Consider the following 24,631-nt stretch of genomic DNA (forward strand, 5'->3'; position numbering starts at 1 on the left):
CTCCCATACAGGATAAAACCAAAGAGAAACACGTCAAGACACATAGTAATCAACTTAGCAAAAATTAAAGACAAAGAGGGCTTCCCTGGTGGCGCAGTGGTTGAGAGTCCGCCTGCCGATGCAGGGGATACGGGTTCGTGCCCCGGTCTGGGAGGATCCCATATGCCGCGGAGCGGCTGGGCCCGTGAGCCATGGCCGCTGGGCCTGCGCATCCGGAGCCTGTGCTCCGCAATGGGAGAGGCCACAACAGTGAGAGGCCCGCATACAGCAAAAAAAAAAAAAAAAAGACAAAGAAAAATTACTGAAAGCAGCAAGGAAAGAATGACAAATAACATAAAAGGGCACTCCCATAAGGTTAACAGCTGATTTCTCAGCAGAAACTCGAGAAGCCAGAAGGGAGTGGCATGATAAACTTAAAGTGATAAAAGGGAAGAACCTACAACAAAGATGACTCTGTCCAACAAGGATCTCATTCAGATTCGATGGAGAAATCAAAAGCTTTACAGACAAGCAAAAGCTAAGAGAATTCAGCACCACCAAACCAGCTCTACAAGAAATGCTAAAGGAACTTCTCTAAGTGAGAAACACAAGAGAAGAAAAGGCCCTACAAAAACAAACCCAAAACAATTAAGAAAATGGTCATAGGAACATACATATCGATAATTACCTTAAATGTGAACGGATTAAATGCTCCAACCAACAGACACAGGCTTGCTGAATGGGTACAAAAACAAGACCCATATATATGCTGTCTACAAGAGACACATTTCAGACCTAGGGACACATATAGACTGAAAGTGATGGGATGGAAAAAGATATTCCATGCTAATGGAAATCAAAAGAAAGCTGGAGTAGCAATACTCATGTCAGATAAAATAGACTTTCAAATAAAGAATGTTACAAGAGACAAGGAAGGACACTACATAATGATCAAGGGATCAATCCAAGAAGAAGATATAACAATTATAAATATATAAGCACCCAACTTAGGAGCACCTCAATACATAAGGCAACTGCTAACAGCTATAAAAGAAAAAATCGACAGTAACACAGTAATAATGGGGGACTTTAACTCCTCAGTTACATCAAGGGACAGATCATCCAAACAGAAAATTAATAAGGAAACACAAGCATTAAATGACACAACAGACCAGACAGATTTAATTGAAATTTATAGGACACTCCATCCAAAAACAGCAGATAACACTTTCTTCTCAAGTGCACATGGAACATTCTCCAGGATAGATCACATCTTGGGTCACAAATCAAGCCTCAGTAAATTAAAGAAAACTGAAATCATATCAAGCACCTCTTCTGACCACAACACTAGGAGATTAGAAATCAATCACAGGGAAAAAAACATAAATAACACAAACAGATGGAGGCTAAACAATATGTTACTAAATAACAAAGAGATCACTGAAGAAATCAAAGAGGAAATCAAATAAGACCTACAGACAAATGACAATGAAAGCACGATGATCCAAAACCTATGGGATGCGGCAAAAGCAGTTCTAAGAGGGAAGTTTATAGCTATACAAGCCTACCTCAAGAAACAAGAAAAATCTCAAATAAACAATCTAACTTTACACCTAAAGGAACTAGAGAACGAAAAACAAACAAACCCAAAGTTAGCAGAAGGAAAGAAATCATAAAACTCAGAGCAGAAATAAATGAAATAGAAACAAAGAAAACAATAGCAAAGATCAATAAAACTAAAAGCTGGTTCTTTGAGAAGATAAACAAAACTGATAAACCATTAGCCGGACTCATCAAGAAAAAGAGGGAGAGGACTCAAATCAATAAAATTAGAAATGAAAAGGGGAAGTGACAACAGAAATGCAGAAATACAAAGCATCCTAAGAGACTACTACAAGCAACTCTATGCCAATAAAATGGATAACCTGGAAGAAATGGACAAATTCTTAGAAAGGAATAACCTTCTGAGACTGAACCAGGAAGAAATAGAAAATATGAACAGGCCAATCACAAGTAATGAAATTGAAACTGTGATTAAAAATCTTCCAACAAACAAAAGTCCAGGACCAGATGGCTTCACAGGTGAATTATATCAAACATTTAAAGAAGAGCTAACACCCATCCTTTTCAAACTCTTCCAAAAATTTGCAGAGGAAGGAACACTCCCAAACTCATTCCATGAGGCCACCATCACCCTGATACCAAAACCAGACAAAGATACTACAAAAAAGGAAAACTACAGACCAATATCACACATGAATATAGATGCAAAAATCCTCAACAAAATACTAGCAATCAGAATCCAACAACACATTAAAAGGATCATACACCATGATCAAGTGGGATTTATCCCAGGGATGCAAGGATTCTTCAATATATGCAAATCAATCAATGTGATACACCATATTAACAACTGAAGAAGAAAAACTATATGATCATCTCAATAGATGCAGAAAAAGCTTCTGACAAAATTCAACACCCATTCATGATAAAAACTCTCCAGAAAGTGGGCATAGAGGGAACCTACCTCAACATAATAAAAGCCATATACAACAAACCCACAGCAAACATCATTCTCAATCGTGAAAAACTGAAAGCATTTCCTCTAAGATCAGGAACAAGACAAGGATGTCCACTCTTATCATTATTATTCAACATAGTTTTGGAAGTCCAAGCCACGGCAATCAGAGAAGTAACAGAAATAAAAGAAATACAAATTGGAAAAGAAGAAGTAAAACTGTCACTGTTTGCAGATGACATGGTACTATATAGACAGAATCCTAGAGATACCACGAGAAAACTACTAGAGCTAATCAATGAATTTGGTAAAGTTGCAGGATACAAAATTAATGCACAGAAATCTCTTGCATTCCTATACACTAATGATGAAAAATCTGAAAGAGAAATTAAGGAAACACTCCCATTTACCATTACAACAAAAAGAATAAAATACCTAGCAATAAACCTACCTAGGGAGACAAAAGACCTTTATGCAGAAAACTATAAGACACTGATGAAAGATATTAAAGATGATACCAACAGATAGAGAGATATACCATGTTCTTGGATTGGAAGAATCAGTATTGTGAAAGTGACTATACTACCCAAAGCAATCTACAGATTCAATGAAATCCCTATCAAATTACCAATGGCATTTTTTTTACAGAACTAGAACAAAAAATCTTAAAATTTGTGTTGAGACACAAAAGACCCCGAATAGCCAAAGCAGTCTTAAGGGAAAAAAACGGAGCTGGACGAATCAGACTCCTGCCTTCAGACTATACTACAAAGCTACAGTAATCAAGACAATGTGGTACTGGCACAAAAACAGAAATATAGATCAATGGAACAAGATAGAAAGCCCAGAGATAAACCCACGCACCTATGGTCGACTAATCTATGACAAAGGAGGCAAGGATGTACAATGGAGAAAAAACAGTCTCTTCAATAAGTGGTGCTGGGAAAACTGGACAGCTACATGTAAAAGAATGAAATTAGAACACTCCCTAACACCATACACAAAAATAAACTCAAAATGGATTAGAGACCTAAACATAAGACCAGACACTATAAAACTCTTAGAGGAAAACATAGGAAGTACACTCTTTGATGTAAATCACAGCAAGATCTTTTTTGATACACCTCCTAGAGTAATGGAATTAAAAACAAAAATAAACAAATGGGACCTAATGAAACATAAAAGCTTTTGCAAAGCAAAGTAAACTACAAAGAGGACGAAAAGATAACCCTCAGAACAGGAGAAAATATTTGCAAACAAATCAACGGACAAAGGATTAATCTCCAAAATATATAAACAGCTCATGCAGCTCAATATTAAAAAAACAAACAACCCAATCCAAAAATGGGCAGAAGACCTAAATAGACATTTCTCCAAAGAAGACCTACAGATGGCCAAGAAGCCCATGAGAAGTTGCTCAACATCACTAATTATTAGAGAAATGCAAATCAAAACTACAATGAGGTATCACCTGACACCAGCTAGAATGGGCATCATCAGAAAATCTACAAACAACAAATGCTGGAGAGGGTGTGGAGAAAAGGGAACCCTCTTGCACTGTTGGTGGGAATGTAAACTGATACAGCCACTATGGAGAACAGTATGGAGGTTCCTTTAAAAGCTAAAACTAGAATTACCATATGACCCAGCAATCCCACTACTGGGCATTTATCCAGAGGAAACCATAATTCAAAAAGACACATGCACCCCAATGTTCATTGCAGCACTATTTACAATAGCCAGGTCATGGAAGCAACCTAAATGCCCATCAACAGATGAATGGATAAAAAGATGTGGTACATATATACAATGGAATACTACTCAGCCATAAAAAGCAATGAAATTGGGTCATTTGTAGAGACGTGGATGCATCTAGAGACTGTCATACAGAGTGAAGTAAGTCAGAAAGAGAAAAACAAATATCGTATATTAACGCATATATGTGGAACCTAGAAAAATGGTACAGATGAACTGGTTTGCAGGGCAGAAATTGAGAAACAGATGTAGAGAAGAAACATATGGACACCAAGGGGGAAAGCGGCGGGGCGGTGGTGGGGGGCGTGTGATGAATTGGGCGATTGGGATTGACATATATACACTGATGTGTATAAAATTGATGACTAATAAGAACCTGCTGTATAAAAAAATTAAATTAAATTTAAAAAATACTTAACAACAAAAAAACAAACAACATGATTCAAAATGAATAAAAGACTTGAATATATATTTCCTCAAAGAAGAGATACAAATGGCCAATAAGCACATGAAAAGATGCTCAACATCACCAATCAACAGGGAAATGCAAATCAAAACTGCAACGAGATACCACCTTACACCCATTAGGATGGCTACTATCAAAAAAATAGAATATGAGTGTTTGCAAGGACATGGAGAAATTGACACCCTTGTGTACTACTGGTGGAAATTGCTAAAGTCACTATGGAAAACAGTATGGTGTTTCCTCAAGTAATTAAAGATAGAATTACTATATGATCCAGCAATTCCACTTCTGTGCATATACCCCAAAGAATTGAAAGTAGGATCTCAAAGAGATATTTGTACACCCATGTTAATAGCAGCATTATTCATAATAACTAAACCATGGAAGCAACTCAAGTGTCCATCAGTGGATGAACGGATAAGCAAAATGTCGATATACATGCAATGGAATATTGTTCAGTCTTAAAAAGGAAGGAGATTCTGCAGTATTACAACATGGATGAATCTTGGGGACATTATGCTAAATGAAATTAGCCAGTCAGAAAAAGACACATACTGTATGATCCCACTTATATGAGGTACTTAGAATAGTCAAAATCATAAAGACAGAAAGTAGACTGGTGGTTACCAGGGGCTGGGTGCAAGGAGTAATGGGGAATTATTGTTTAATGGGTATAGAGTGTCAGTTTCACAAGATTAAAAAAGTTATGGGGAGGGACAGAGGTGATTTTTACACAACGATATGAACGTATTTGATACTGCTGAACTGTACACTTAAAAAATGGTTAAGATGGAAAAAAACTGTTATCATGAAATATATCAAATACAAAGTATAAATAAAATACGTATGTATAATTTAAAGAATAAAAAGAAAGAAAAAGAGAGGTGACTAGAGTGGACATGGACAGGGGTTGGACAGGAACTTCTTAATGCTGTTACAGTTAGATTTTTTTTAATCATATGAACATATAAAGTATCCAAACCAAAAAAATATATAATAAGAGCAAAGAACTGGAGTCAAATCCTGATTCACTTATAGACTATGTAACCTTGATCAGTAACTTAACTTGAGCTTGGTTTCTTAGTCCATGAAATTGGAAAAACAAACCTTGGTTATCTCAATTTTTTTTCCTTTTAATAGATGATGTAAAACATGTGAAAATGCTTTTGAACCATGGAGTGGTAAGTAATGAAGACCTATTATCTTTTATTTTCAGTTTTCTTAAAATGAGTTGCTGGCAAACATACAAAACAAGGCACAATCTAATCAAGCAAGTATATGGACACAGAAGCCTCTAATATTCAGTATAAGTTCTTTATTCATTCTTCTTATTCTCCATTAATTCTTTATTAATTTTTCTAAAATTCTGTCTTACTCATAAAAGCTTCTCTCCAGGCCTAGATACAGTTATAGAACAAACAGGCCTAGATACAGTTATAGAACAAAGAGTAGGGACAAAAGAGCTGAGTCACTGGAACAACAGCCCCTCAAACTTCTTCCCTCTGGGGTGTCACTAAGTTGCCTCTCTTCTCTCGGTGGCTAGGTGGTTGTGGGGAGACCTCTGGACTCCCATCCTGCTGCCATCCAGAGAATCCACTGCTATCCACAATAGCACCATATTCTTATTTCTGTCTACTACTTTTGCCATCTCTGCTGTCTCCTCCTCCACCAAATTTACTACTTCTGGGCTCCCACCGCTGAGGACAGCAGCCAAGTACATGCGCCAGGAATGAGTCATGGGAACAGCTCCTCAGACTGGCCTCCCACATGCTGTGGCTTCTCCTGCTTCCATTGGTCCCCCTTGTGTAGAGTGGGGAAAACTCCTCCTAAGGAGCTAGGGAGAGCCCAGAACTTGTAGAGCCCAGACACCTGTGATTATATCTTGCCACAGCCTGAATGGTATGATTTTTTTTCTTCAGGTCTCCTGCACTTGTTCCCATAAGGGAACTGCACTTCACATAAGGAAGCAACTTCTATCATTCCCCTCCCTTTTCTGTGGTTAGCAGTGAGGGGGCTTGGTGTCCCCATCTCATCACTCCCGCCAGCCTTACTCCCTCCCCATCCTTCCACTTGTGGGCAGTCTAATTTCCCAGTGGATGGACCCATGCCTCCCGGTTTTCCTCCCCCAAGTTATCACCAGCCTGTGGGGGTTTTCTCTACAGCCACACTCCTCGATTCTGGCCAATTCTTCATTTAAAAGGAAGGACTCTGGGACAGCTACAAATACTGTAGACCTTTTCTGAGATCACTGTTAAGCAAAATTATAATTTTAGAACAGTAATCCCCAGCCTTGGTTGATGAGTATCAGATTTCCCAGAAGACAACAACCCCAAATTTACCAAAATTCCCTCTAAAAATATTTTTTAAAGTTAATTCATTTTAAGTATGACTGTCATATGACACTCTAAGACCTACTATAAGCAAAGTGGCAATGTCCCTCAAATCCAACACATACACTATTCTGTATCTTTCCCAGTTATGGGGTTACTCAGAAGGGAGAAACAATGTTAATAAAATTTTTAAAAAATCAAATCAAGAAAATAAAGTTTTTAACATCAAAATTATTCAAGTTAACTTCTAAAAGGAAAGATTATAAAAACCACAGGATAAACACATTTCTAAACAGCAGAATTTAAAGAATATATACATTATTTTATTTATTTTATTTTTTTTTTGCGGTATGCGGGCCTCTCACTGTTGTGGCCTCCCCCGTTGCGGAGCACAGGCTCCGGACGCGCAGGCTCCGGACGCGCAGGCTCAGCGGCCATGGCTCACGGGCCCAGCCGCTCCGCGGCATGTGGGATCCTCCCAGACCGGGGCACGAACCCGTATCCCCTGCATCGGCAGGCGGACTCTCAACCACTTGCGCCACCAGGGAGGCCCTATACATTATTTTGATGAATCCTCTATTAAAAAGAGGAAAAGCATAGATATACATCTTACCGGATTGCTATATACTATGGTAAGAAAGAGCATGCATCTCTAATACCAGTGGAATACATTATGTAAATATAAGGGTGCAATGTTCAGTAAATACTTGAGAATTCAGAAATGCGCAGTCATCTGCTGAATTAATTTTATTTATCTGGAGCTCAGTTTGGTAAAAATGTCTGTTTCTCATGCATACTCAAAGTCCCCACTAAGAACTGAGACCAGAGAATTACCGTAGTTTCACTACAAAGTTTCAATGGCTTCCATAGAACATTTCTAGATTACACTGGAAATTGTTATAAGTATTTCCTTACGCCTGGTCTTCCACTCAGCTGAAAAATCTCTTTTCTTTCTGATCTTGAGTCATTGCTGAAGTGTTACCTATCTGTCCTTGTAACGCCTCCTGGATGGCATGTCCTGTAACCTTGTGCTATGACCTCAGCATGACAGCTGTTCCAATGGTCTGGTTGAGGCTGTTGCATTTACTCACCAGAAGAAGCAGAATGTTTTCTCCTTGCACTTCCTGTATGTCTGCTACTCCTGGCTGTCGGCTTCCTGACCGGTTGCTCTGTCAATTTTACTAGGTAAAGGTCCTAAGGGAGGCTTTTCTACATAGATGGACTGCATAATGTTACCAACATCTCCTTAGCAAGAGAGCAAATATTATTGCCCTGAAATCTCCAAACTTCATGCTTATGAACCCCAAATGGATCTACAAATAGCCATGGCAGTAAGGATAATTATATCCATGCAATTCTAGGTGAATTATGAACACAATGTACAGGTTAAGGCCCCTTGTACAATTAACCTAAGATTCAGGTAGTTCTTAAATAAAATATTCTAAAATAATATTTAGAATATTACTTAAGTCATTTTGGAGGCTCAAAAAACACATAACTTTAAACAAGGGAAATTTTAAAAGATCATAAAATTCTGGCATTGAATGATTGAAAATAAGCCCCTTTATTTTGTATAGATAAGGAAACTATAACTCAATGATTTTCCCCAGGTCACAATGGCTTTCAACTAGAAGCCAGTTGAACATCACCATAATATTTTGACCATACTTTCATAATTTGTATCATGAAAGACAGGCTCCAAATTAGGATTTCAGTATCCAAGTACCAAAAGCAAATTTTACTTTTCACTTTTAATCTTTACTTTGAAGTCTACTTAGTAGAAACTTTTCTCCCTTCCCTTTCTTGACAGTCTTACCCGATTTTCATTAAAAGTACCTTCCTATCCCATGGTAGGGTAATTTGACACCTTAAGGGAGCTGGAGATCTTTAGGATAAGTTCCTACATGGCAAACCAAATAAAACATGACTATAAATAATCATGACTGTAAAAGCCAGTGTACTTGCCCATGGCCTAAGAGGAGTCAGAGCAGTAAAAAGAAATAAGGCAAAAGACCCGTATGGTGCTAGGCAAGGACAAAAGGCAATGTGACCTCTTATTCCATTTACATCCCTCTATATCCAATGTGTGTGTGCATGTGTGTCTGTGTGTATGAGTGATATGGGGAGAATGATAACTGTTTTCAGCCATCAGTACTATACTATACTTATAATTTCTCACCTGAACAATTTGATGCTTGTTAAAGGAGATAAAAGATTCATGGACTCTGACTGGTCCCGAAGACCTGGGTTCAAATCCCTGTTCTGACACTTAGCTGCTGTGTGCTTTGGGGAAGGCTCTTAATTGCTTCAAACTTGGGTTTCTTCCTTTGTGACAGGGAAGTCTCCCTCTCAGGGATCATGGTGAGGTTGAAATTAGCACAGGCAGAAGATCTGTATTCACAGAGACCCAATTAGTGCAGTTTTCATTTGTTTTTATAAAGTAAGACTACATTAATAAATAGGGGGGGAAATGCAAACAGTACAGAGCAAATCAGATTGTTGTTTTTCTTTGCAGACTAGTGATGTTTGAAAACCCTTTCCAAGAATACTATAAATTCTCCTCAAACTCCAAATGGAATTCTTTCTAATGCCATTTGAAAGTTCACTGGGTTTAAGAAACTCTATCTGGGGATGCCATGTCTGATACAAGAGCTGGGTGAAACTTTTGGCCTGGTTCATTTTTGATCCCCTGAGATTTATTTTTTTCCCATCCCTTCTCCCTCTCTCTCACTCTGTTTTTCTTCTTCCTGGCACTGCCCCTGATAACTCCCTGGGCAAAAGTTTTTCTTTTTAATAGTCTGTGCCCTTCTGCAAGAGGTTTAGTGAGAACTAAAGGGGGTGAGGCATAAATGGATGACAGAACGTAACCCATGCACTCCCACTCCTCCCAGCCCCAAAGAGTGCTCTTCAGTAACCTCTGTCGTGATCCTCCTTTCCTTTCTGGTTTAGCTTTTTCATCTGTTCAGTGCAAGGGTGAAAGGTCACTGGGCAGAGCCACACTAATTGCACTAGGAAATCTCCCAGTAATGCGAGGACATCAGGGAAAAAACCAAGAAAGAAAAAATAGAAGCACGAAGGAGAAACTGCTGCCAAAAACTGTTATTTAATCACTTTGGATTTATTTAGAGCATATTGCTCTGCATATAAATATGAAACCAAACAAACCTCTAAGCCAGCCTATTTAGACCAATTTGATATTTCAATGGAAACTAAAGCTGTGCCTCTGTGATGCCAAAATATCTGGATTAAAAGTGAAAAACTATGTCAATAAACAAATATCTGTTAAGCCTATTACCCAGATCCAGCCCAGTGCTCAGGCACTGATGAGAGGATAAGAGAAGTAGAATAGAGTGCTTCTCTTTAAGGAGCTTACAGTTATGGCAGTAAACACTAATAACAATAACATCCTGGCTATCAGCCCACCACCACACACATGCTGATCACTCTCCTGTCATTTTATTTATCTCCTATTATTATTATTATTAATTTATCTCCTATTATTTTTCCTCATAGCCTTTATCAACTATACCTCTATCTATCCATCTTTTTATCCATCTGTCCTTCCGTCCATCCATTTATCTCTCTCTCTCTCTCTCTCTCTCTCCATCTATATCTAGAGATTATTTTCTTAGTAAAGTAAGTTCATGTAATAAGTTCCTTGAGAAAGGGGGCTTGGTTTTGTTCAGTGCTATAACCCTGGTGCAAGAATAGAGCCTTGACACAAAATGTGACACTCAACAAATATTTTTGAATGAACCAATGATACAGAGCAATGAGATATTAACAAGAGAAGTCAAGAAAATCTTCATGGAGAAAAGACATCTTCAGCTAAACCACAAAAGACAGATAGAATTTGGATGGATAAGAGGATGGGCACAGCATGCCCTTAGACACCAGGGCTGGAACGGCATAGCATAGACAACGTGGAGAAAATAGTCCCACCCTCTCAAAATAAATGTATAGGACACCAATGTCTGGCTGCCTGGATTTAGGTAAAGTATTAGAGCTATTTCTTTAACTTATAGATGTTAATATCATTCAAACATGATTTCCAAGTATTTGTCTTATCTTTTTATTTATTTATTTATTTATTTTTTATTTATTTTTTTTTTTTGGCGGTATGTGGGCCTCTCACTGTTGTGGCCTCCCCCGTTGCGGAGCACAGGCTCCGGATGCGCAGGCCCAGCGGCCATGGCTCACGGGCCCAGCCGCTCCGCGGCATATGGGATCCTCCCAGACCGGGGCACGAACCCGTATCCCCTGCATCGGCAGGCGGACTCTCAACCACTGCGCCACCAGGGAGGCCCTGTCTTATCTTTTTAGACGCTTGCAACCCAGGACCTTCATTTAAGGAATGGATCCTCGTCATTTATCCAAATAATTGAAACTCAAACTTTAGGGAATTCAGAGAATGACTAGCTACTATTGATGCCTGGCTTTTTGTCCTATGATTTCTGATCTATTTTGTCCTTCCTGCTTTATAGGCACTTGAAAAGTAACTCAATATACACTCCTTTCCCCCCTTTTCACTAAAACCAATCCAGTGTGTGGTTATATGTGACAACATGGCCAAACTATGAAGATATTTTGCTAAGTAAAATAAGCCAGTCATGGAAGGACAAATACTGCATGATTTCACTTTTACATGGAACCTAAAATAGCCTAACTCATAGAATGAGACTAGAATGGTGGCTGCCAAGGACTGGAAGGAAGGGGAAATGGGGAGTTTCTAATCAACAGGCATAAAGTCTCAGTTATGCAAGATAAGTAAGTTCTAGAGGTTTGCTAGACAACATTGCCCCTATAATCAACAATACTGTATTGTACACTTAAAAACTTGTTACAAAGGTAGATCTCATGTTAAGTGTTCTTATCACAATAAAATAACATTAAATAAAACTAAAGATAATTTAATAAGCAAACCTTGAGACTAGAAACCCTGTCTTCTGCTTATTCTCCTGGCCACACAGTACCCCACACAAGGCCACACACTTATTCTTTGGTGATAACCTGAGATCCTAGGAACAGGTCTTAGCCCAGCAGAAGCTATATGAGAGTTAATTCTGAAGATAACTGATCATTGCTAAAGAAACCCATGAGTTTACTAAAGAGTACAAAATTAGAATCCAAGAATCATCATCATTTCTTATTTAAGCAAGAGATCTCAAAAATAAAATAGTCATATTATTTCCACCTTGAAACATGTTGGCTGCTGTTATATGCATGTAATGTGTCTATCTATGTATGGCCATTACTATTATAGGCAGTAAGATCTAGGTTTAGTTTAAGCTATGTTAAAAATACATAATAGCAATGGGTGACATGGGTTACAGTGGACTCCTGATAGAAATAAAGAAGTTCAGTTAATCCTGACCTTAGACCATTTATTTTAGACCACTTATTTAAGCACATTACAGAACAAGCACAACTTCCCAGCTAGCTTGCAACTTAAAACAGTTTGGTATTAACTCTTCTGTTGAGGCAGTCATTTTTACATAAATATTTGTTTGGCAGTACAAATTATCACACCAGTGAAAAAATGGTGGCATTCCATAGCCCTTCATTTCTCTTTTATGAGCTTCCTTTTTTTCCTCTGCTGTCTCTTAATTCAAAGGTTCATTTTTTCCTGAAGTCCCTGCATGCTCTACAGTTTTCCTGGTGGCTCTAGGTCAATTTGCCTATAGACAATTTGCCAATGTATAATTAGCCAAAAGGCAATTTTCTAAGTGGCTAATTCTCTGAAAGCAATTCCCTGAAAAGGATAACTTTTGCAAATTGCTTTCTGGTAAAATGGTACATGTTCCTCCCTGGATGAGTAACCTTATCCACGTACAGGGACTGAACTACCGTATACTCATGTCTCCCGCATCCACTTAAATATTCAACTTGTTCCCTAGGCACATTAATGTGTCTAAAGGTCTCCTTCCTATTACTCTTAGTTCCAAGTTGTTCCTCTAGTATTTCAGATCTCAGTGAAAGTACCACTTGTCACCAACTTTCCCAAATCAGGAACCTGAGTCATTATAGATTCATTCATCCTCTCCTCACCCTTTACATGCAATCAATTGCCTAATCCTGCTGATTTTAACCTCCTAATTAAATAGGAGAAGGCAATCATCAGATCTGTGTTTCCCATAGATTCCTAAGCGCTTCTCAATCAATCACCTTCTCTTCATTATTGTTGTCTACTGATGAAGGTCGGGCCTGTCCCATCTCTCTCTGGGCCACTCCAGGACTGTGACAGTGACGTCATAATTAATGCATCTAATTTTTCCCCTTTCACATCCTTCTTCTGCTTTGCTAGTAGAATGAGCTATACTCCCATATTTTAAATTATTTTCAGACTCCCTATTGTCTATATCAGTGGTTGTCAAAAGTGCATTCCATGAAACACAAATCCTACTAGATGATCTGCTCAAATAAGTTTAGAAGATGCTTCAAATCCTGCAAGATGATCTGTGTTCAAGTAAGTTTAGAAAATGCTGCATACTATACCCTTCTATTACAACAACATAAAGGCCACTGACATAATAAAGGTCCTGAAGAGACCTGAAGTAAAGAAACACATAACATTGTGTAACCCAGAATATCCCACAAGCATTTGACTCATGATCTCTTTTTTTCCAAAGTAACTGCTACTAACAAGCAGTGGAACACAGTTTGAAAATGCTGGCATATTGTGATTTGAAATAAAGGAAGTGAAGTAAATGGATTGACCCAGTCCACTACTCCTGTCTTATTTTCTGCCCTCTCCACCCTACAGTTCACATCCTGAGAATCCTGTATGACGTGCCGTTCCTCATGAGCAGCATGTTCCTTCCCATGTGTCTTTGGCTCCCATTACCTGAAATGCCCTATTCTAAACCCACCACCCACTTCCACCTTCTGACTAACTCCTACTCATCTTTCAAAACACATCTCAAGTTTCATCTCCTCTAGGAAACTTCTTCCGACCTTTCTAACCTATGTTTGGTTTCTCTCACAATGTCCTCCTACTCATCATAGCACTTACCATCTTTTAACTAAAACTAGCTTTATTTCCCCCATTTGTGCAATCTCCTCAGGGACCAAATCATTAGTACAAAGTAAGTGCTCAAAAACTAGTTGTTGAACTGAAATAAACCAACCCATAATGAAAGTAATAGATAATAATATAAAGTTTTAAAGAATAATAATCCCTCAATATTTCAAAAATATATTTGAAAAACTTTTTTTAAGTTTATAGTATGCATCTTATTTCTTTAATTAATGTCATTTTGTTTAGTAATGTTATTGATGATATGCAATAAAATTTTCCTTCTCATTTGTATTTGCTTGTTTCAATCATTCATATCAGATATTTAAATATTTTTTTCTTTACTAAGAATGAAGAAGAAAAAGAAACTGCTTGAAAATATTCACCAGGGCGATTTTCTATTGTGGAAATTAGCCAACAGCACTTTGGGTCTTGAAATATAAACACTAACTAAAATCAATGTAAGGACACTGAATCCGGGCTTCCCTGGTGGCGCAGTGGTTGAGAACCTGCCTGCCAATGCAGAGGACACGGGTTCGAGCCCTGGTCTGGGAAGATCCCACATGCCACGGAGCAACTGGGCCCGTGAGCCACAACTAATAAGCCTGCGAGTCTGGAGCCCGTGCTCTGCAACAACAGAGGCCACGACAGTGAGAGGCCCACGCACCGTGATGAAGAGCGGCCCCCGCTCGCCGCAACTAGAGAAAGCCCTAGCACAGAAACGTAGACCCAACACAGCCAACAAATAAATAAATAAATTTATATTAAAAAAAAAAAGACACTGAATCCATGTCTTTGAATGACCTTATTTAAACAACAGCCGTTTTTTTATTTTATTTGCTTCAAACCTACCAAACCTGTTTGGGCCACGAAGCAGGTCTGAGCCAAGCCTCCTATGTTTAGCTGTACATAAAAGACGACAGCTTTTCTTCTGGGTAAATTGACCTCATGCCACATTTCCCCTTAAACCTCAGCTTCCTTGTATTCAAGATCTAGAGTTCCAAGAGTAAGCAGAGATTATTGACCAAGTTTGACAGCCTTATTACTTACTTATGAATACAGGTTGTGCCCACAGGTGTAACGTAAAACAAACGTTTGCACTGACTATTCATTAATGCTAACTGACTTACCTCATAGTAAAGAAGATACCTCCTTCATGTATTCATTCCCTCACTTGATAAATACACGCTGAGCACCTATTATGTGGCAGGTACTATGATGTCACAAAGGCCATAGTGTGATAGTAACAGTAATAATGCTATAAATCATAGCTGCATGAATTGAGTACATACAATGGGTAAGGTGCTATGCTAAGTCATGTATGTATATTATTGCATTTGACCCTTACAACAAGCTTGTGAGGTCAGTGCATTGCTACCCCTTTTGATATATTAGGACACTAAGACTTAGAGACATTGGTATAGCACTGGAGATCACAGAGCTAGCAAACATCAGAGCCATGTTTAAATCCAGGCAGCCTGTCTCCTGAGAAGCCCCTTTGCTTGGTTACAAGGCAAAACAGTTTATCAGTGGTCACACAGTACCACACTACCATCAAACTTTCCACAGACATGTTCCCTGCCTGACCACTATCATGCTGCATCAAACAGCATTGAGCAGGAACTGTTTCAGGGGTTATGCAGTGACAATAAAAGCAGAGGACATAAAATTAAAATGTTTATTTTTTAATTAAACAACTTTGGAGCATAGGTGCTGGCAAGTATTCGATGAATATTAACTGATTGTAGTTAATGGTAAACTGTAGTTAATGTGGTTGTACTGTATGACCTTTGAGGTACCTTTCAAACAGGAGATTCTGTGATTAAAGAGGTGGCTTAATCTAGTTGTTTCTAGATTCCATCTCAAGATGACTGTCTCTTGAAAATCACATTCAACCCAGGCTATTTTCAAAGGACTAACTTGGACTAAGCAAGATACTCAGTCATATTTATAACAAATTAAAGAGGCTATCTACAGAGAAACAGCCAGTTAGTCAGGACATATTTTGTCTCAACTTGTATACTGTGAGAAAATGGAACTCAAGATAAAAAACAGAGCCAATTTGTTGTATGGCATCATGGAAGGAGAGTCAGGAAGAAATACTAATTTATCCAGTTGTGTAACAAATGATTTTTCTAGGTAGTAAGCTATTCTAAAATGGTGATAAATGTCTTCTATAGATCCAACATACTAGAAGTTGTTTTATAGGAATTTCATCAGTGCAATAAATTATGATGGATCCTGAATGCACAAAGAATACAATTCTCCAACATTCATCTTGTAAATTTCCTGCCCTACCCTACCCCCTGGATCACTTAGCCATATATTCTCCCCACAGGCCAAAAAATAAGATTGTTCGAACAATGTGTTTCCTGACTAATTTATTAAGATGGTTTCTTAGGTTATACAATATTCCCAACCCAAGAGCCACTCACTGGCAAGAGAAAATAATCCCTTTTTCAATTAACAAGGAAAAAATATCAGACTAAATTCCAAGCTATTTGACCACTTTGACCTTGGTCTTAGACCTTCTTCACATTTCCATTAGCTCAGAGGTGAACTCCAAATCCCACTTTGGAGTTAAGTTTTGTTTAAAATACTATTTAGTGAAAAAAAAGTAATTTTTCTAGTTCTCCTGGAATTTAAATGTCAGTAAGGTAATAACCAGGTGCCAAGGTGACAGGTTGCTATAACATAATATGATCCAAAATCCATTTATGCACAGAAGCTCTGGGCTTTGTGGCAAGAATTAAAATGTTGTACACCAGTTCCTATATCCTGAATATATCTTTTACCCGTGGGAAGCAACATTTTCACAGGAATTTTTGGAGCTGGGTCAACCAGTGACCTGAAATTACATTTAAGTCCAGTGTCCCTATGTTCCTTAAGGAGGCATTTATAGAAAACCAAATAAAATATCTTACATAAGCCAGTAAAAATTGTTGCAACAGTATGATCATGCTATAATCACTGCCATTGAAAAAAAAATGAAGTTTATGTGAACAGAACTAGAGAGTACACCAACAGTTTAGCTCTTGATGGAAACTCTCCAACTCTAATCTGCTTTAAGGACTCATTTCCTAGTTATTAAAAGCACCACCCTGGGTAACAGATCTTGCTTCAAATCCTGACTTCCTCACTCACTGGGTGACCTTGAGTATGTAACAGAAGTCTCAGTTTCCACAACTATACTTCATAGAATTACCATGTGGTTTAAGTGTGATAATGTAGATACAAGTTCTCACTATAATGTTTGGCACACAGAAAGCACTCAGTAAATATTGGCTGCTAGTTTTTATCCATTCAACCAACAATTATGGAAAGTCTACAATTATCAGGGACTAAGCTATGGGGAACAAATAAAAAATAACTAAAAGCAGGATGACAATACAGTTAAAACATCATTTTTAAGTTTTGTTTTGTTGTTTTAATGTATGTGATCTTGGGTATTTTTCCATTGGCCTTATTTCCTCCAATGGCTTGTAAGCTACTCTATATGCTGTATCCGCAATTTCTTTTGAATAGCTTCTAGCATACAATGATTACTTTGTGGTTGACTAATTTTTCTCTGCCACAGGCGAGTTCTGAAAGTTTATGAGGTATATACTCAATCAATAGCATAGTTAAGGCTCAGTCGGACTTTCTTACACTTGATCACTTGTCCATGAGATCATATCATGGACATCTGAATATACTGACAGGATTAGAGGACCTTTATGAAAGCAAGACCTCTAAAAACTAACTTGTCTTTCCAACGAGATGGCTTTACCCCAGAAGAGACTTGACTTTTTCAGAACTGTTCAAGATATCAGGGGTCAGGATCTCATCAGGATTTAGCTGCTGTCCTGTCTTCACTTACCAAATTTGCTACTGTGACTCTAAGCACATGGCAAAGGTGTCATGGATTGCTTTAAAAACTATGTGTGTGCATGTGTACACTTGTGCATATGTGCTCTGTGTGTGCTTTGAAACTTACCTGTGGAAACAGTCCATCTGCAAATGACAGAAGGGAATCACAAAAAAAATTGTATTTAATGCTTAATTAAAATGTACAATATACATAAATATATAGCTCAAATCAGTGGTGTAATATTATAAACCAGTGACATAATCACATTGTCTTCTGAACTTAATGTTTTAATATTCATTATATGGTTCAACTTGCTGTTTTACTCAAATAAAAAACTCTGTAAATTTTATTGTCTTTGACTCATTAGTTTGATCTTAAAAGAATTTTGAAACTGATTTTATTAAATTTTGAGCTGTGAATCAATTTGCTTTTTTAACTCTGGATAAAACTTACCTTAATTTTTATTTTCACGCTATGAGTACAATCCAGCACTGGCCTCATAAAAATGACTTTAACTTTCTAAACTCAACATCAGGTTATGACCCAGGTTAAGACTCGAGGATTAGATCTGTTTCTAATACAATTCACCTTAAATTCTTTTTGAAACAGAGTAGGGAAATGCTACTTTCCTGGGTTGGAATGGTAGTTCTGTGTTGTCACTGATTAATGATAGGAAACCAACCAAGTCACAGTTTCTCTGGGTCTCAAATTTCTCACTAATAAACTAAGAGAATCAGACTAAATGAGTACTAAAGCCCATTGCAGTTTTTAAACTCTATGATTCTTCATTTCAATTAATAGTTAATGTTTAGATCATCTGATGAATGTAAAACAAACCATGTTTTTAAAAATTAATGTAAGCATATATATATGTATATATACCTCAAAAAACTTAACTGTGAATGAATATTTGAGTTTAGGCTTAAAAAGTTTCCTTAAAAATACTTCTTACTATGAGCTAACTCCAAATAACTACTTGAGAAACCTCTTTTTTCTTTTCTTTCTTTCTTTTTTTTTTTTTTGAGGAACTGCTTGGAAGAAATAATTGTGTAAGTACAGGCAGGATGACAATGAAGATTTTACAATCAGAAAGATCTAGATTCAAATTCAGGGTTCATGGTATCATCTTGGGTAAATTATATAATCTCCTGGGCCTCCATTTCTTCACCTGTAAAGTGGGGATAATATGTAGCTACTAAGGTTGCTATACAGATTAAATGAGACATATAAGGCATCTAGCATGGCAAATGGCTCATGATAAATACTCAAATATTATCCACTTTCTATTTTTCTTTCTAGAAGTCTTTGCATTAAGGACAAGAAATTCTTGTTTCAGTAGAAACAAGAGTTAAATTGATAGGCTGTGAATCTCTTCAGTCTAGGAAGGCAATGTTTTATAGTGGTTACCAGTGTATACTTCAGGGAATTATAGACTTGCATTCAAACTCAAGCTCTGTACTTACAACCCTGGGACCATAGGCAATGTATTTAAGTTCTCTGAGATGTAGTTTTTCATCTGTAAATTAGTTATTGCAAGGCTTAGAAGAGAGAACGTAGCGTAGTATCTATATCATCATAACAACACAATAAATGGTGGCTATTTTTAATATGTTTATGTTCTCCAAACTTGAAACAGTAACTCGAACAGAGAAGGAAATCAATTAATATCTCTGAAGGAATGATTGGGCAAATAATTTTTCCTTGGTTGATGAACAACACCCAGAATTTCTGTGTGTCTTCTGGGAGCAAGGCAGGCCCTGGAATCCCACAGCTTCCTATGCAAGACATGTCAGTTTCAAAGACGTCTTTCTTAACATGAAAACAACGCCATGTAAACCACCTGTGTTCTTTTTATGGAACCAACTAGGGATTCCTCATATTTTTTGTTCTCAGTTAAAAAACGGTTCCATGATATTTTTCATGGGTGTGCCCCAGTTGTCCGTAGCCACATATTTTGGGGGGGGGGGTATGTGTATGGAGCAGTGGATATGGCTAAAAACTTTGGGAAATCTGAAATAAAGGTTAGATCTGTCCCACAGGGTAATCATGAATTGGTGCATAAAACAGATTTAAAAATTGTTTACTTACATAAACATTAAAAGTTAAGAAATACTGGCACTTAAGTAGATTTAAACAGCAACAATAACAAAATAACATTAGAGTATTTATACTTAGCTGGGTAGATATCCTAGAATCCAAAAGTATCAAAAGTTTTAATACTAGAACATTTAAAATTATATCATCATTTTAGACGGTCATTTACAAAACAATAATGTGTGGGCTCCCTCTGCTGGATCTTTGGACTGTGAATACCAGAAAGGGGTTTTAGTACTTTATATTTGCCCCATCAACTGGATTAGTCACAGTGATGAAATTAACACAAAGAAGTGATGATGATCCATTTCAAAATCTACAGTAAAACAATCTGCCAAATAAAGAAGCTGAAATTGGTTGGGAATATCTTTTTCTGTTAGTGTTTAAAAAAAAGTGATTTTGTTTTGTTTTAAGTAGGAGACAGCAGATTTGTTTGTTTTATCTTTTAAAAAGGAGGCATAGATTTTCTTTGGAGAGGGGTCACATGTGGTCCATGGTACCTGTTGCCAGGGTAACCATGTCCTCTGTCTATACATGTCAAGGCCAGTTGCCTCATTTAGAGACAATCAGACTATCAGGTCAAAGGAAACAGAAAATGCAAATCATGATGTTTATGCTGTTTCAGAAAAACTACAATGTGATTATCCTGCAACTCAACTCAGAGAAGTTTTCACTTTAATAATGAATTTCCTTAAATGTTACAAATATTACTGTCTCCTTAAAATAATTATGTTCTGGTGAATACATAGGCACTTCATGCCTTTGCACTGGGGGCTTTCTCTATTTATTGAACTTGGAAAGGAGATGTGAGGACAAAATGTGCTTTAATAAAATTAGAACTTTTCTCTTCCAAGAGTCATAAAACATTTATCCAAAACTCTATAAAAATATTACCCCATTTAGCTATGAAGCACTTCTGAATAAGGTTCTTTTTTTTTTAAGTGCTCAATGATCCTGAATTTAGATGCTGAGTTTAAAAATTGTTTGCTGAAAGAAGACTATAATTAGTGTAAGGAATACTGAATTCCACTCTGAGAATGGCAACTTATTGGTTGGCTTTGTGTGTTAATATGAAGAACAGAAATAGAACTTGACGCAGAAGAGTGGAGTTTGATCTGTTCCTTCGTTTAGTGTAGATTTTTACAGTGAGATGCACAAAATGTAAATGTGAAAGTGAGTGCTGATGTATTCATTAAAAAGAAAAATTTATTTTACTGTTTCATGAACTTTACATTCTTATTATTCATATTTTTTTTAAAGTTTAAACCTTACTTCATAGGTATTGATAGTGGTCTCCATATCAAACATAGCCACAGATACATCAATATAGCTAAAATTACCTACTTTATAATAGCTCTGGAAAGGTAACCAAAACAATTCCTTAAGCTGAAAAGTCTCACTAAATTAATATCTTCAGGGATGATACATTTCCTTATTTTGCTTGAAAAGGCTAACACATATTTCCTCAAAGTTTTCATTTTTAATTTTCTCTTTTATGGCACATTTTGTTACTAAAGATTTCAAAAGATATTCCTCCAAAAGGAGTGCATAGCTATTACTACTTCTTTTCATACAGGGTTTCCCCTTGGACCCACCTCCCAAGGGAGCTGGAGAAACTAAGAGGAAAACGTATTTGGGGAAAGATATGAATGTAAGATGAACTATAAATACAGTGACCACATGTTCCAATTTACTGGAGACAATCTTGGTTGATGCCTGTTTTCCTGACATAATTATTAACAGTGACATTTTATTCTCAAAAATGTCTGTTTTCAAAGATAATTATATGACCATCCAATTTATAGTTTAAACACTTCTGACTGCATTACCATTTGCTTTTTAGAATATCATTTCCAAATGTGCATTTACCTGAACTCTAATTCCTCCATATATCAGGACTTCTATGGTTAACATGCAACAGTCTTCTTGGAGAGTCTAAGATACATTCGCATATTTAAGGCTGCTCGACTTTGCTTACTCCCAAAACTCCAAAATTTTTGGACTAACTACCAGCCCCACCATGTTTTTTTTGCATAATGCTTATTAATATAATGCAACATGGAGCTAAAACTATCCATAGTTACATGAGTCCTCAGTTCCAATTGGCACAGGATCCGTAACCTCATTCATATACTTATTTTGCTATACCCCACCTGAAGGACTAAAATTGTGGGGAAACAAAGGTACCCATTAAAATACAAGCTCCAAGAACCCTGCTACAAAATGCCAAAAGGGCTCCAATTTGAATCAAAAAGTGTTCATAAAGTGCAGGTCTAAACTGTTTAGTTAGAAATTAGATCTCACTTCCCCAAGCATTCCCACTGAATTCAGTTGTTCTCTATTTAGTGCTTATTATGTTCAAAACACTTGTTATGCACAAAACACTTGTTATGCACTACTGAGGATGCATAAGGGAAACTGTTGTATCCAGGGACTTACAGTGGGTAAAAGAATCCTCTCCACTCCGATCTCGCTTACTCCATTCTACTTTATTTTTCCTCACAGCACTGTAGGCTTCTACCACACTAAATCATTTTCTAATTAATTATGTTTACTCTTTGTTTTCTGTCTTCCCAAATAAAATGTAAATTCCTCGAGAGCAGAAGTTTTGTCTGTTTTATTCAGTAATTTATACAAGCATCTAAAAAGAAGTTAGCACAAAGTCTATGTTTAATCAATTTGTCTTGAATGAAAAAATGAATGAATAAATGAACTCCTTAAAGAAAGTTTTAGTCATGGGACCTAGCTCACAGTGGCTATGTTTTTTGAAGAATGAAGGAATGAATGCATAGATTCACAAGAGTACAGGGCTGGATCTCAGAGTAGGACACAAGACTGGGAAGGTATTTAGGAACAGAGCCTGGAAAAACTTGAAGGTCGTGTTAATGGCCTAGTTACCATTTATTATGATATTACTCTGGGTCGTTCACTGTGTGAGAAATAATAACAACATCTTCCTATAACAAACCCAGAAGGAAGTATTATTTCCCCATGTTAGATGAGAAAACAGAATCTCATGAAGTTTAAGTAACTTCTAAATTACATGCAAGTTAGCCGTGAAGCTTGGATTCAAATCTAATTTTCTGTGACTCCAAGATTCATGCTTATCATGCTGCCTTTCATTAGGCAAGTAGAAAGCCATAAAGATATGTGAGCAATGGAGTAAAATCTTTGCCTTGTGTTTTTACAGATAATTGCCACCATCTTGAGTGATAGATTATACAAAAGGGTGAATGTTAGATCCTAGTAGCAGTTGGAATCCAGCTCTGGAACTCAGAATTCAGGACAGGCTTGTAGATTCCAGAGTTGGAATGTCCAAGACAGTGCCTACTAGCCTCATGAGACTACTAAGTGCTTAAAATGGGACTAGTCCAAACTGAGAGGTGCTCTAAGTGTAAAGTACACACTGGATATTGAAAGACATGGTACAAATAAAGGATGTAAACTATTTCATTAATAATTTTAATTGATTACATGTTAAAATATTTAATATGGATATACCAAATTAAATACAGTATGTTAAATTAATTTTTCTTTTACTTTTTGTATGGTGGCCTCCAGGAAAATTAAAATCACATATGTGGCATGCATTTTATCTCTCTTGGACATTACTATTCTAGCCATTCTCATAAGGGAGCCCTCTGAAATCTTAAGGGATCACAGAAGGATCAGCTTAGAGAAAGTAGGCCAAAGAAAGAATCTAGAGAGAAGCCTATATTTAGGTGCTGGGTAAAGAAGGAGGAGATGGCAAAGGAGACTAAGGAGTGATCCAGGATGACAGTATCAAGACGGAAACTTGGCCACAGGTTACAGAAAGGCCAGGGATGAAGACAACAGAAAGAGGCTGCTAGATTTGCCATTTAGGAGGTTATTTGGTTTTAGGACTTTTCATAGAGTGGTTGTTGTGGAAGCTAGTTTAAAAAAGGGAATAGGGGTGGGATTCAAGATACATTTTTAAGGAAAGGGATGATGCCAACATGTTTGTAAGTTTAGTGGAGGGGAAGAAATTAAAGATTCAAAAGGAAGAAGAGATCAATGAGGTAGTAAGGTCCCATTACCAGTTTTAGAAAAGTAACTTGCATAGGAAAGGATTCAGGATACTTTTGCTCTGAGACCACAAGGAAGGAAAAGAAATTCAGAGATTTCACATGATTTTATTTCCTATATTCTCTGAGATGGAAGAGACAAGGTTATAGTCTGAGAGTTAGAAGATTGAGGCTGAATTTGGGAGCTTAAGAAGTATGAGAAAGCCTTGGAAAGACACAGTAGTATGTCATCACTATGGAATAATAAAAGATAGGGAAATGAGCAGTGAAGAGCCAGTGGAGTTTGGATAGCATAAATATTCAGGAGCATAACTGACACAATGATGTTGCTTTCACCAACAAAGCTAAGTTTTCTGAGGCTTACCCACCAAGATTAGAAATTGACCAAGGAAGTGTGATTGAAAAACAAAGGGCCTCTTCTCTTGCTTCTGTGAAAATAATGAAAATTGTAGAACAGGATGCCCAGATTGGATTTTTAAAAAAGCTTTCAAAGCCAAGAGGGGAGATTTCGGAGGAGAAAGGGAGGCAGTAGCCATTTTGTAGCAAATACACTTTCCAGTCTGGGGACTGATCTCATT

This window comes from Mesoplodon densirostris, chromosome 13 (genome assembly GCF_025265405.1).
Source record: "Mesoplodon densirostris isolate mMesDen1 chromosome 13, mMesDen1 primary haplotype, whole genome shotgun sequence".
Lineage (NCBI taxonomy): Eukaryota > Metazoa > Chordata > Mammalia > Artiodactyla > Ziphiidae > Mesoplodon > Mesoplodon densirostris.